Below are 15799 nucleotides of genomic sequence, written 5' to 3'. Positions count from 1 at the left end.
GGACCCTGGAGAAATAAATAGTTGCATGAGTGTACTAGATACTGTATACAAGGATGTTCACCGTAGCAATCTTCGAAGCAAACAATTAGAAAAAATAAACCATAATTAATCCATATGATAGATTAATTTAAAGCTCTAGAACACATTGGCAAATCTCAGCAGTATACTGAGTGAAAGAGTAGAATGTTAAATGTATATTTGCAAGTATTTTATGAAATACATCCAAGACATACAGTACATGAAGATACATGTAGTCAAGGATTAATTAAAAATGTAATAGTTCCCTTTAGAGGGTGAGAGAGGCTAATGGGACTGCAGAAAGAAGTGAAATTCAACTTTACTCTTAATAATAATTGCATAAAATTTTGAAACAGAAAATGGCAGGATGAAGAGTAAACAGGTGTATACAATGTTATTTTATTTGTTTTCTATGTTTTAAATGTTCACGTAAAACTCAAGGTGCATCAGATCACATCAGTCGCTCAGTCGTGTCCAACTTTTTGCGACCCCATGAATCGCAGCATGCCAGGCCTCCCTGTCCATCACCAACACCCGGAGTTCACTCAGACTCACATCCATCGAGTCAGTGATGCCATCCAGCCATCTCATCCTCTGTCGTCCCCTTCTCCTCCTGCCCCCAATCCCTCCCAGCATCAGAGTCTTTTCCAATGAGTCGACTCTTCGCATGAGGTGGCCAAAGTACTGGAGTTTCAGCTTTAGCATCATTCCTTCCAAAGAAATCCCAGGACTGATCTCCTTCAGAATGGACTGGTTGGATCTCCTTGCAGTCCAAGGGACTCTCAAGGTGCATGCATGCATGTTAAGTCAGTTAAGTCATGTCTGACTGTTTATTATCCTATGGGCTGTGGCCCACAAGGATCTTCTGTCCATGGGATTATCCAGGCAAGAATACTGGAGTGGGTTGCCATGCCCTCCTCAAAACTCAAGGTACTTCACAGTAAGTTCACCTTTCTAGTGTGTATAAAAAATGCAATACAGCTGTTCCAAGTCTCAACTAATTACTAATTCCACTATTCGAAAAATTTTAAGTCTCCAAATTAAGTGAAGAGTAATGAATAGCCATTAAAAAAATAATACTGCTGTTTCTTTTTATTGGAATTAGGGGGAAAAAATCTTAATTTAAAAATAAAGCTCAACTTCTTAGTTGGTAAAGAATCTGCCTGAAATGCAAGAGACCCCGGTTCAATTCCTGGATCAGAAAGATCTGCTGGAGAAGGGATAGGCCACCCTCTCCAATATTCTTGGGCTTCCGTTGTGGCTTAGCTGGTAAAGAATCCACCTGCAATGAGGGAGAGCTGGCTTCAGTCCCTGGGTTGGGAAGATCCCCTGGAGAAGGGAAAGGCTACCCACTCCAGTATTCTGGCCTAGAGAATTCCATGGACTGTATAGTCCATGGGGTCGCAAAGAGTCGGACATGACTGAGCACTTTTCACTTTACTCACTCTTATGATACGTAAGACTCAAATGCAACCAATACTATGTTTGTGTTTGTGCGATTAAAGCAAACCCAGGAATTGAAGATTTAGAGATAGCAAAGGAATGACTTTAAAGTTTTTGTTTATTGAAACCACTAGTCTTTAAAATTTAAAACACAGATAACAAGGACTGTGTTGCATCTTTCATTTTGCTGAAGAGCAATGAGCATGTTGATGGGTTTTTAACATTTTTAATACCACTGATGTTGAAATGCTAAACATATATTTTATTTTTTTCTTTGTCGGTAAACTGTACATATTTTGTCAGTGATTCTCTAACACTATGCATTATATAGCTAGCAAGCTGGACAAACACAATGATGAGAGAAGCTTGGAATTCCTACATATTCTTGGAGAGAATCTGTCTTTTATTATGCTTTATTTATGTATATTAAACAAAGAACCCATATGAGTTTATAAGAAATTCTTTCTTCTTAAATGTATTACATTATTAAAATTTTCTTGTTCTGTCACTATTTTGAAAATTAGTATCCAGAAAGTATCAAGAAATGTAATCTTGAACATCCTGTTACCTATTAACTATTGAATAAACTACAATATAGCCACGCATGGCTATACTTGAAAATGAAAGTGAAAGCGTTATTTACTTAGTTGTGTCCAACCCTTTGGGACCCCATGGACTGTAGCCCTCCAGGCTCCTCTGTGCATACAATTCTCCAGACAAGAATACTGGAGTGGATTGCCATTCCCTTCTCCTGGGGATCTTCCCAACCCAGGGATTGAACCTGGGTCTCCCACATTGCAGGCAGATTCTTTACCATCTGAGCCACCAGGGAAGCCTATAAACTACAATATACACCACAGATGGCTATCCTTAACAGTAAGATTTTTCTATTCCAAAATAGAACCCATATCCAATAATGTCCCTCAAACAATTCATATATTTGACTAAATGCTGTTTAGTCAACATTATTGTTAATCTTTCCACTTTCACTATAATAGCAACTTCATCTCAACTTTTAGTCTTAATATCTAGGGAATTCAAGATGTTGTATTCTGAGAGTAAAAAAAAAAAAGGCAGTAGAGTATCAGATTATAAACTCACATCATATTTCTATAGTTATAAAAACAGACATGTTAAGCTGTATTAGGATAAATTACTGCCTAATCAATGATTACCAAGCCTACTCAAAAATGTTATGGATTCTTTATCAGACAGCAATCCTTCTCCACTGTTCTGGGATTCCCTGGTGACTCAGATGGTAAAGAGTCTGCCTGCAATGTGGGAGACCAAGGTTTCATCCCTGAGTCAGGAAGATCCCTGAAGAAGGAAATGGCAACCCACTCCAGTATTCTTGTCTGGAAAATCCCATGATCAGAGAAACCTGGTGGGATCGCAAAGAGTCGGACATAACTGAGTGACTAACACACAAACTGCCTTGGGAGAAGCCCTGAGACTAACTCAGAACATTACTGTTAGGTTTCCTCAGCTCTCCACTGCTCTACAACTTTCATACAAACACTTTCTCATAGAGTTGGGGCTTTTAAGAGTGATTGGGAGGTGTGCATAAGGGTGACCCACTGTGGAAACAGAAGAGCACGTGCATTTGGTGACACACACTCTGGAGATTGGTTTGTTGGGATAGGTTCATTAGCGCCAAAAAAGTCCAAGGGAAATTTAAGCCTCCATCAAAAATATTGGCGATATTGGGAGGTAAGGTGGACCTTTACCTTAGGAGAAAGAGGCATTGAAGACAATTTTATACAAAGCTTAAATGTTCTATTTACTCAAGCAAGTCAAGGAATTAGGGGACATCGAGTGGCTCATGTCTCACTTATATTTATTATATTAAAATATCTTGGTCTTTAAATTAGAAGTATTTTACATGCTTACACATGGGAAATTTTGTCCCAATCTTCACTGTGTTACAACGAACCAGCAACTCTAGAAGGACGTAACCAGTTGAAAAGAACAGATGCTTTCTACCTATGCTCCCACACTCTTAGACTAATAAAAGTTCTCAGTAAAACCATATGTACGCAAAAGAGATTTTTTTTCCTGTTGTGTTGAAATCTTCCAAGGAAAGACCCATTGGAAAAAATATAGCTTTCTCCCTCTAAGTGCTAAAGTACTTAAAACTAAAGAGTCATTTATTTGGGTTTATCATAGTCCTCTGTAGGGAATCTATGTTAAACTGGGACTACTTTTGGATAGTAAAAGAAAAGGCACAAGAATGAAATAGGCAATCAGTCATATACCTACATAATAAACAACTAGGCTATCAGAGGAGTCGTGGGTTGACCACGGTAAGGATTTAACATGATGACAGAATCTAGATATGGATGATGTATTTTAATTGTTTCTTTTTTAAAAATTATTTTTAATTGGAGGATGATTGTTTTACAATGTTGTGTTGGTTTCTACTGTACAACATGAATCAGATGTAAGTATGCATATATCCCCTCCCTTTTGAGCTTCCCTCCCTCCCACCCACAACCCAGGCTCTCAGTCATCAAAGAGCACCAAGTTGAGCTCACTGTGCTAAATGGCTGCTTCTTGCTAGCTACCTCTTTTACACATGGTAGTGTATTTAGTCAATGCTACTCTCTCAATTCATCCATGGGGTCATAAAAGAGTCAGATACAACTGGGCCACTAAACAACAACAACACTCTCTTAAAATTTACTCGGTAAAAAAAAAAAAAATTTACCCAGTTTAAAAAAAAAATTGTATTAAGACTAAAGAATGGGAAAGGAGCTGGCAGGCTGCTGAAGGAGTTGAAGTCTATACCTAATTGCTTCTTGATACTTGAGATGGGGGTGTTGAGAATGGATAGAAGGGGAGGATTAGAAAAACAGGACATTGTGGAAATTAAGGACTCACAGGGCACTCATCTGGGTACCTTGATGGCTCATGGCTGCTGATGCTACTGCTACTAAGTCGCTTCAGTCGTGTCCGACTCTGTGCGACCCCATAGACGGCAGCCCACCAGGCTCCTCTGTCCTTGGGATTCTCCAGGCAAGAACACTGGAGTGGGTTGCCATTTCCTTCTCCAATGCATGAAAGTGAAAAGTAAAAGTGAAGTCGCTCAGTCATATCCGACCCTCAGTGATCCCATGGACTGCAGCCTTCCAGGCTCCTCCGTCCATGGGATTTTCCAGGCAAGAGTACTGGAGTGGGGTGCCATTACCTTCTCCGGATGGCTCACGGCACCATGATGTAAATCAGGAAGCACGCTGAAGGAGCAGGTTCTGTCTCTCAAACCAGAGAAAGGAACTTGGGGGTGGGAGTTGCGAGTAGCTCATGGATATGACAAATTTATTTTAGGAAATCCTGAGTTCCAGGTAACAGAAAGTGAAGTCGCTTAGTTGTGCCAACTCTTTGCGACTCTATGGAGAATAGCCTGCACCAAGCTCCTCCATCCATGGGATTTTCTAGGCAAGAGTGCTGGAGCGGGTTGCCATTTCCTTCTCCAGGGAATCTTCCCGACCCAGGGATAGAACCCAGGTCTCCTGCATTGTAGACAGAAGCTTTACCGTCTGAGCTACCAGGGAAGTCCAGAGAGACCTCCAGTTGAAAATGTCCTCTAAGCAGTTAGCTATACAGGCTTAGTGAACGGAAGGAAGATATGTCAGCTAGTCAGGAAAGAGATATTTACTGACAGCCTACTATGTGCCAGGAACTGCTTGGTGTTATGTAGATACAGCCAAGGGTCTTGTTCTCATGAATCTATAGTCTGGCTGTAGGTACATGTTGTGGTGTCATTAACTGAAGCTAGAGAGGGAATGAGTTTCCTAGGAAGAAGTCATGGATGCACAAGATAATCAGGTTTAGGAAAGAACCTAGGGAAGCCTACATATTTATGAACAATGAGCAAAAATAATGGGGGGGAGGTATTTTGTTTTGTTTTGTTTTTTACAAAAATAGTGATCTAATAAGGACTCATTATAGGAAGATGCCGGAGAAGGCAATGGCACCCCACTCCAGTGTTCTTGCCTGGAGAATCCCAGGGGCGGGGAAGTCTGGTGGGCTGCCGTCTATGGGGTCGCACAGAGTCGGACACGACTGAAGCGACTTAGCAGCAGCAGCAACATAGGAAGATGCATTAGATAATGACTGAAAGTTTAAATTTACTTTATCTACATGGCAGTTGCTAGTGACCTTGATGTGAGTTGAGGAGGGATCAGTGAAGAACCAGATTATAGTGGGTTGGGGAGAGAGTTAGAGGTAAGAAGGTGAGGACAATACTTTTCTACTTGTGAGGAGGTTGATACAAAGAACAATAGCAACTAGGGTAGTAAAATAACTGCAGGAAGATGAAGAGTCAATGAGGGAATTTTTTAAAGAGAGAGAATGTTTAAATGTTACTGGGAAGGAGTCCACTGAGAGAAAATCTATAAAAATTGCCATTTCTCCACTGTCTGAAATAAGACAGAAAGCACATTATCTGCTAAAACAAGATGCTGAGGGTCATACCTCCTTAGTTGAGGAATATGCTCTGATAAAGGAGATCGTCCTCATGATCCCCATTCAATGCATAGCCTCTTAGATACCAAATATAATTTAATGAAGGCCATTAAAGGCTAATAAAGTTCAGCCACTGTCAAATGCAAACGGAACATGTGAAAGGTCTTAACAATTACTTAAATCACGCAGTATAACTTTTATTATTAGCACTGTCATTTTCTGTCCTCTAAACTTCAGGCCTTTCTTGTTTATACTTTATCACAATACCTGTCCCTCTAAAAATTATTTTCTCTGGTTTTATTAATTACTTGAATTTCAAATGAAGTCCAAAGAGCCTCATTCTGGCCCTTAGTGGCACTAAAGTTAAAAGGAAAAAAGGAGAAGATAAACTGTTTTGGCACTCTGTCTTTCTTTAAAGTCTGGCTTTGGGCCTTATTTTAAAACATGTTACCAAAGGTCTCATCGTATTTCTTCCTGTATTCAATAAACGGTTAAGTGGTCATGCATTCATTATGCCATAAGCTGCACACAGATGCAAATGGATGCCATTTATAATATTTTACAATGTTTTGAAGTTCCAAGCTCATCTAGAATGATAAAGACCTGGAAAATGTTAACCCACCTCAAAGACTTTTTTTATTGCATTCTTTAATAGATTGGTGCAATTTCTTTGCATGCTATAAAACTCAAGAAAGTATTTCCATGGTATTAAATGGTAACACATGGAGACCATTTCGTTTTTAAGAAGAATGTTCTCTACTTTGTGATTTGTGTTTTTTAATGCCCTTTTCCTTCCTCTTGTTCTTTCAGGGACAGTTTGATTCAGAGTAATGGAGCGGTGGAAATTAAATGAGTGCGCATGAAGTCCAATGAACTCAGTATACTGCTTATCTTGTAACTATACTTAATCTAAATAACCTTTTTTATGCTCTGCTGGAATGGCATTTTCAAAAGGCTATATAGTAGTAAATGAGAGTATATGTCAGTAAGGATTTGCTAGACAAATCAGATCCCACAGAGAAGTATATCTATCCATTACTATTTAATATACACTTCAGTTTGAAGGACAATTTTCATGTGTGTGATCAGACCATTAACATTTACTGTCATTTGGGCTATGTTTTCTAACTTTTCTGCTTTCCCTTTTTATTTTCATTTATTTTTTATTTATTTTTTCCAGGCTTTCAGACCAAAACTGTCTCCAAAGGAAAGAAAAACCTGATTTATATATGTACAAATCACTGACTCAGTTTTTCTTACCAGATATATACTTTCAGGAGTGAAAGATTTCTGAGGGATAATGTCAACATAAATGGTAGTATGCTGGAAAGAATTTAATCCACTTACATAAAACACGTGGCAGGCATGTCCTTTGATAACAACTTTTACTTTTCAGTGATATAGCTTTTCTTTATTATTGTGTTTGAAGGAATGAATTACTCTACAATATAGCTTTTCTGTCTCAGCTACTGGCCCTCCTTTTGGTTTTTTGTGGAAACTTGTTAAGTTTGTGCTCAAGTGGTTGAGTTTATGTAGAAGTTATCTAATAACACTTAGTTTCTTCCAATATCCTAAAGCAAATCTTATGGTACATTTGGGTATTTAGGCTTTTACCTTAGTTCTGGTTAAGAGGCCTAGTATTTCTATCCTACCCTAGAACAGCAGGTGCTGCTCTGTCCCTGCCAGACCCCTTCCCCTTTTGTCTCTAAGGATAACTTCCTCCTGCCTATCTCTTTCTGTGTCCTCTTGCTGCAGTTACCCAGTGTTTGCTTCCACTGAGATCAGCTAGGCATGTACCTCTGGATAACAGGCACTGGTTACCTAATAAACTACTCACATCTACATTTAGGCAAGTTCTGTCAGTTCCTCACTGATGCGTGGATACAATGCAACTAAAAATCTCACACCCTCCCAATCTCTTCTATTTGATGAAAGTAATCCAGCCATTACATGAGAAGTTTAAAGATAAAATTCTGAAAGTTAGTCTTTGGATCTGAATGTTACCATAATTGACATGTGCAGAATATTTTCATAATTTTAACAGCAATAGAAATTCTACTCTTCCATACCCTGCAGGAATCTCAGAAGTAGTCACTGTCTTCATCCTGATAAAACACAGGTCTAGTAGAAAAATGTGGGGGAGACGAGTAAGTGCTTGCTTAAATGGTATGCCCTTTGTGCTTCCTTCTCCTCATCTTAGCCCCAGACCAAGACCCCACTTTACTGGTGACCTTTAATTGTCTCATTATATTCCAACAACAGAGTGACATAACATTCTGATGCACTTATTTTTCTTTCTGTTTCTTTCACATTCTTCCTATTCTGCCCATGACCACCTTAGCTTACACCTTGAAAAGTTCACCTCCGTGAGTAGTTTATATAGCTGGTTATTCCAAACATAGGTTCTATTAATATCATACAAACTCTTCTTTAATCTCTTGTCAAATAAATTTTGGAAAAAAATCACTTTCATCAAGTCATTTCCTTCATCTAGAGATCTGAAATAACTATAATTTCCAGTTTTATTAAGTATAATATCCTCTGATTAAAATGAAATCTCTTTATAATTTTGATTCTCAGAATGTGGTCCCCACTCTGGGGGCATCAGCAACACCTGGAGACTTTTTAGAAAGGAAAATTATTGAGGCTCAGTCTAGACTTACTGAGTTTAGAAATTGAAAGAGTGGAACAAGCAACTGTGTTTTAACAAGTTCTCTAGGTTATTCTAATATTCAATAAGGTATGGCAATCATTGGTTACTAATCACATCTACATGCTAGTGGTGACTGTTTACCACTAGAAAAAAAATGAATTTTTTTTTCAAAATGGAAACTTCTAAATACTTAAACTACATCTTCTGTTCACAATTAAATATTAGAATTAAATAACAAATTATACAATCTAAGATTAAAATCACTTGGTACCCCAAGCATACTATCTAATTTTAAAGAGGAAATAAAAGTTGCAGTTATAGACTCTAAAAGTTAAGAATATATTAAAACATACAGAATATAGAAAAACACACTTAATATATCCATCACTTTGTAGTTATTAGATTAGAAAGAAAATAATTGAGCTGAACTTTTAACTCAAGAAGTTAGAATAAGAAAAACAAAATAATTTCAAGAACAGCATTAATTAAAAGTAGAATTAATGAATTAGAAAACAATTAAAAATACAATTATAGAAAAGACCAATAAAATAGAGTATCCTTTGTAAAATCTAATAAAGACAATGTAAATGCATAGGGAACTACAGTAAATTTTCTGTCTGCAGACAGAAAGACTACCACACTAATGTATTTAAAAATCAACATGAAATGGATATTTCCTGAGAAAATATAAACAACTAAAAAGTAACTCAGTAAAAATACTAAAATTGGAGAGCCGTTAGGAAATTTTTGACCAAAGAGTTTAGCCCAGAATGTTGCTTGACACAAAACTTTTGCCAATGACTTCTTCCAAAATCTTTAAGAACAGTATTTCCGGAGCTCCAGAACATATAAGAAGAGTGTAAGCTTTGCAATTCATTTGACTAGTGTGACTTTTTTTTTTTAATTAATAGAATGTGATTTTATTTTTTTTTTCCACAATCTCTTTTAATTTTAAAATCTTTTCACATTATTCACTGAAAGCAATGCTAATCATACAATGAGAGTAATAAACTTTTTCACATAAGATGTGTTTACTAATTCTTTTTTTAATTTTTTTTTAATTTTATTTTATTTTTAAACTTTACATAATTGTATTAGTTTTGAGTGTGACTTTTGATACAATCATCTGAAAAGGGAACTCAATGATGGAAAACTTCATCCTTAGTCAATTCATCCAACTAGCACATTAAAATACTATAACACGATGACTAAGTTGACTTTATTTCAAGGTTGGTTGAAATATTACCAACCAAATATTATTAACATCTAAGCAGGTAAGAAAAGAAAAACCTTTTAAACTGTCAAAAAGTTTTGTAATAAAAGCAAATAACTTTATAAATTAAATATTCTAGCATCTCACAATTTATTATTAAAAATATATAGATTGCCATGCATATCTCAGATCAATAACCAAAGGCATGTTTAATTTTAAAACATATTCTCATATGTATGTATACCTATGTCTGATTCATGTTGAAGTTTGACAGAAAACAGCAAAATTCTGTAAAGCACTATCCTTCAATAAAAAAATAGATAAAATAAAAAAGAATGTCTGCTAATACTTTTACTATTCAATACAGTTTTGGAAGTTCTAGCCAAGCTAGTGAGACAAAAATTTACATTTTGGAAAGGAGGGTATTAAGTTGTCATTATTTGTAGAGGATACAAATGCTACTTTAAAAATCCAAGAAAATAAGTAGAAAAAATCATAATTACTAAGAGAATTTTATAATCATACTAGAGACAGTATAATACCTCCAAAAGTCAATAAATTTTCTAATTATGACTTAGAAATAATAAAAATAAATTTTTATACACTTAAAGTAGTAAGGAAACACACAAACAAAACAGGAAAATAAATCATAGTTGTGAGATGAAAAATCCCTAAACTAACCTTGGTGTAGAACATTAGTATCTTTTAGGAACAGTACTGTAGCTTACGGCCTCCCCTCATAGCTCAGTTGGTAAAGACTCTGCCTGCAATGCAGGGACCGAGGTTTGGTCCCCGGATTGGGAAGATCCCCTGGAGAAGGAAATGGCAACCCACTCCACTATTTTTGCCTGGAGAATTCCATGGACAGACCAGCCTGGCAGGCTACAGTCCATGGGGTCACAAGAGTTGGACACGACTTAGCTACTAAACCACCACCACCAACACCATTGTAAATCAAAGACAATGGATAATAAATGGCATTGCAGCAATTTACTGAGCATTTAAGCAAAAAGTGTATATTATGTAGTAGTGTCACTGGCAAAGCCCATAAACAATTCCCAGGAATTAAAAGCAGAATATGGGTAATAAAGTCTAACCTTTCTCTCCTCCCTTGTGCTTAGTCTAGTCTCACGTACTCATAGGGTGCCACGTGCAGAGGCCAAGAACCCAGGCACCTCACATCAGAGCTCCCAGTGAAAATCTGTTGCAGAGACAACTCTGCTAGAGACTGTACAAGCTCTGCCAGGACACTCACTTCAAGATGGCTGCAGCAGTGGGCTGTATGCAGAGACGCTGAGCCCAGCACTGCCGGCCAAGCCCAGCTGCACAGCTGTGTGCGGGTGTGAGCACTCAGCCCCCTCCCCTCCATGCTGAGGGAGCCCTAAAAAGCATCCCTGCCCACCTCCTGGAACCCCTCGGTTCTCAGATAGAAGAACCAAGCTTGCCTTTGCTTCTGAACTGAATTGCTTCATTCTATTTGTCTGAGCAACACTAGACAGAAGAACACTTGTTGGAATCTGAATCAAAATGGTTGGTAACTTTTAAAACCAAGACAAAATATGCACATTTGGTCGACAGCAGAACACTATAATACCACCTCAGTTTTTAGATAGTGAATGTAAAGGATTTAACAGATTATCTGTCCATTGTTGTTTAATCTCTAAGTCATGTCCAACTCTTGGAACCCCATGGACTATAACCCACCAGGCTCCCCAATCCCTGGAATTTCCCAGGCAAGAACAATGGAGTGGGTTGCCATTTCCTTTTCTAGGGGATCTTCTCAAACCAGGAATGGAAACCATGTCTCCTGCATAGGCCAAGTCCTGCAGCTCCTCCCACATCTAGGGAGTGGGGCAGGGCACTTTGTTCCCTCTGTGTTGGAAGAGAGCAGTCAAGCTCCTAAATAGTGCAGAGTAGTAGGGGTGGAGGGAACAAAACCCATATCTTCTCACAGTTTTAAATGGTAAGCGAGTTTAAGTCTAGTTTGTTTTAACAAAATATATATCTGTTTTCTTTTATCCATATGAGAAATACCTAATGAACAATGATTTAAAGTAGAAAGGTAAGGAGGTGAAGGAGGTGTTTAGTATTTTCAAATGTTATTACTTTTGATAAGGTTTTATGTGCTTCAGAATTCAAATGTATGAATCATATAAATCATATGATTTATATGATTTCCTTGCTGAGCCACCAGGAGAGCCCACTGACTGAATGCTATAGACAGGTCAGGAAGCAACAGTTAGAACTGGACATGGAACAACAGACTGGTTCCAAATAGGAAAAGGAGTACGTCAAAGCTGTATATTGTCACCCTGATTATTTAACTTATATGCAGAGTACATCATGAGAAATGCTGGGCTGGAAGAAGCAGAAGCTGGAATCAAGATTGTCGGGAGAAATATCAGTAACCTCAGATATGCAGATGACACACCCTTATGGCAGAAAGTGAAGAGGAACTAAAAAGCCTCTTGATGAAAGTGAAAGAGGAGAGTGAAAAAGTTGGCTTAAAGCTCAACATTCAGAAAACTAAGATTATGGCATCTGGCCCCATCACTTCATGGGAAATAGATGGAGAAACAGTGGAAACAGTGTCAGACTTTATTTTGGGGGGCTCCACTGCAGATGGTGATTACAGCCATGAAATTAAAAGACGCTTACTCCTTGAAAGGAAAGTTATGACCGACCTAGATAGCATATTAAAAAGCAGAGATATTACTTTGTGAACAAAGGTCCATCTAGTCAAGGTTTTTCCAGTGGTCATGTATGGATGTGAGAGTTGGACTGTGAAAAAAGCCGAGCGCTGAAGAGCTCAAAATTGATGCTTTTGAACTGTAGTGTTGGAGAAGACTCTTGAGAGTCCCTTGGACTGCAAGGAGTTCCAACCAGGCCATCCTAAAGGAGATCGGTCCTGGGTGTTCATTGGAAGGACTGATGTTAAAGCTGAAACTCCAATACTTTGGCCACCTCATGCGAAGTGTTGACTCTTTGGAAAAGACCCTGATGCTGGGAGGGTTAGAGGGCAGGAGGAGAAGGGGACGACAGAGGATGAGATGGCTGAATGGCATCACCAACTCAATGGAGATGAGTTTGAGTGAACTCCAGGTGATGGACAGGGAGGCCTGGCATGCTGTGATTCATGGGGTCGCAAAGGGTCAGACATGACTGAGCAACTGAACTGAACTGAAACATTCATAACTCCTAAGACTTCCTTTGTTATCAAGGATATTTCACAAATGTTGAGGATAAGCCACCTCATTCTTCCTTTTCACCATCTTTCATATGATCATGATTATAATTGCTCCAGTCATAACATGATTCATCTGAGGACCACCAGATCCTAAATTTTTCATTCAGCCTCAATATCTCCAATGAAAGACCTTCTTCTGTTGGATGACATATTTAAACCATGATCCCAGGTGACTTTTTTGAATCCACTCTCTAGTCTCTAACCTCCATCCAAATTATTTGAAATTATTTCAGCCTTTCATAGTTTCACTTCACTACTTATGTATAGTCTACTACTCCTATTGCCTCCAGCCGAAACTGCAGTCAAAATTAACTGTAAACTAAATTGACCACACACAAAATACCATTTCTTGTATTCAACTCAAAAATTCCTCTTTTCCAGTCCAAACAAGTCTCTCCAGTCCATTAATGCCTTTTGCTTTTTTTATGTCAGTACCTTTGACTGCTATTTTTTTTATCACCACCTTTTTTTCCCTTCTGCCAACTTAGAATGATCACTTCCATTTGTTCAACATTTAATTGCTTAAATTCCTGCACTCAAGCCTTACCCATTCTATAAGAATTTCCCAGACTGTTGAATACCATGGTAATCTCCTCCTTCTCTTAAATCTTATACTAACAATGCAGCAAAATCTCTTTAAAAATACCATCTTGTTTGCTCAACTAGATTGTAAACTCTTTAACTGTCCAACACAATGCTGTGCAAATAAAACTCAATAAATATTTACTCAATAATTATGTAATTGAAAGGACAAATCCAATTCTGTGCCCAGGAAGGTGAAATGTTTTCCTGAAAATAAAAGCGTGAGTGTACCTCTAATTATGAAACACTAATGGAAAGAAAGAATTTTTTTCTAAAGCACTGAATTCTGGAGGCACACTTGTAATCATTAAAGGAAAAAAAAAGCTGAAAGCATAACTGAAATATCCTCTTATCCCAACTACAAACACTTTTTTAAAATGGCATAGTAGCAAGAAATTATTTTAAATAAAAATATAACCAGAAACTCATTCATGACCAAAACTACACAAAAATGCATTTCGGGGGAACATTTAAAAAGTGACTATTTCATTTCATAGGTGTTTGAAATACAAATCCTGCAAATATTCATTTTCACTTCTCTTTCTGTTATTATCATTTTTTTTTTCTTAGAAAAACTCAGACTGAGTCATTCTTAATGGTGGCATTGAGTGAACTGGCACCACAAACAGCAGAGAATTCTAAGCTGAAGTACATCAGCTTTCAAAAGCAGAGATAACCCTTGAACGATAACTTCATGAAGAGACCAAACACAAAGAAAGAGCCCCCAGAATTTATTCTTATCTAGTTCATTGATTTGGGTAAAGATCATCTCCACTGACAATTTTTTAATTTGATTATACATTACTTGAATAAAAATTTAAGCAAAAAGAAGATCTATTTTAAACAAGTACTATGTCTTATATATAGATTATTATGCAACCTAATTCAATGTTGGCAGCATGATTCTGCTTGATTGACTCATTGATTAAATATGTGGTGTTTGAGCTTCACTGTCAAAATATGGTAAAGAGAAATTTAATTTTTCCTTTGCCTTCCCCTGAAGCCCATGCTCCACAGAGGATTCCTTATGTAGAGAAGTAAAAAAGAATGTGTTTGTTTTATAAAACCTATGCTTTATCACTCTCAAGTCAAGGAAGAAATTGTTAAAAAATATAATGGCTATTTAATAAGCAAGCTCAGATTTGGGGGTAAAGATGAAAAAATAAAGCCCAAACAAATAATTTCCCTTCTCCAACTGTTAAAAAATGAATAAGAACAACAGAAGCAGTAAAGGGAAAAAACCCATAATTCAACATTACCAACCATACAACCATATAACCTTATGCCATAAACCGTAGAAACTGTTAACCAAGGAAAGAAACAGAAAGTTATGGCATAGTGCTGTGTATATATGAACTCCAGCCCCACACCCAACAAGCAGTTCTGGGGACTGAATGAGAAGTGAAAATAACGAGAATTTTTATTAATCCCCGTTACCACCTCATAAACACACACACACACACACCAATAACAACACTACAACCATAAACTGGAGAGAAGAGAGAATGAGTGTAGCAAGTAAGAAAAACATCAGAGCGAAAATAGCAAGCACAGAAGCAGTAACTTATCGAGGCAGGAAAAGTGACCATAAGCTACTCTTTGTTTTCTGCTGAAAAACGTAAAATGCATGAACCACACAAAAGATTATATGGACTTGGAAACAGTAAAAATCAATTGTGTTATGTATTTAAAGATCTGTTTCTTAATGTTTTATTTAGAATTGGAATTATCAATTCTGATTTATTTATATAAAAATGCATATTCTTTATGGTTAGAATGCTGTAAAATAAAATACTTCCATTTTTTAGAGTTTACTCTCCAATGCCTAACAATGACTTATTATTTTTTTGAATTCCTAGCACCTATCAAAGTGTATGTAAAAGTTAAATACATTTTTACTTAATAAATGAGCCTAAAAATGACTTTTAAGAATATCTAAAGATAATCACTTTGGACAAAGCACCATTGCCTTTAGCTTTTTATCTTATACTCTCAACAAATTTTAATTCTTAAAAATACTGCTTGGCTTGACCACTCGAAGGCAAAAGCTAAAGACTGAACCTTAGGCATCGCCTCTGTAATCTTAAGTCACTGAGGGAATTCCTCCTGATTCTTGACATGCCCCAGACCCAGTGCTGAGGACCTGAGGAACATTTTGCTAAATAGGAAGGACAAATGA

Source organism: Bubalus bubalis, chromosome 19, assembly GCF_019923935.1.
Source record: "Bubalus bubalis isolate 160015118507 breed Murrah chromosome 19, NDDB_SH_1, whole genome shotgun sequence".
Taxonomy (NCBI): Eukaryota; Metazoa; Chordata; class Mammalia; order Artiodactyla; family Bovidae; genus Bubalus; species Bubalus bubalis.
This window is presented reverse-complemented; position numbering follows the sequence as displayed.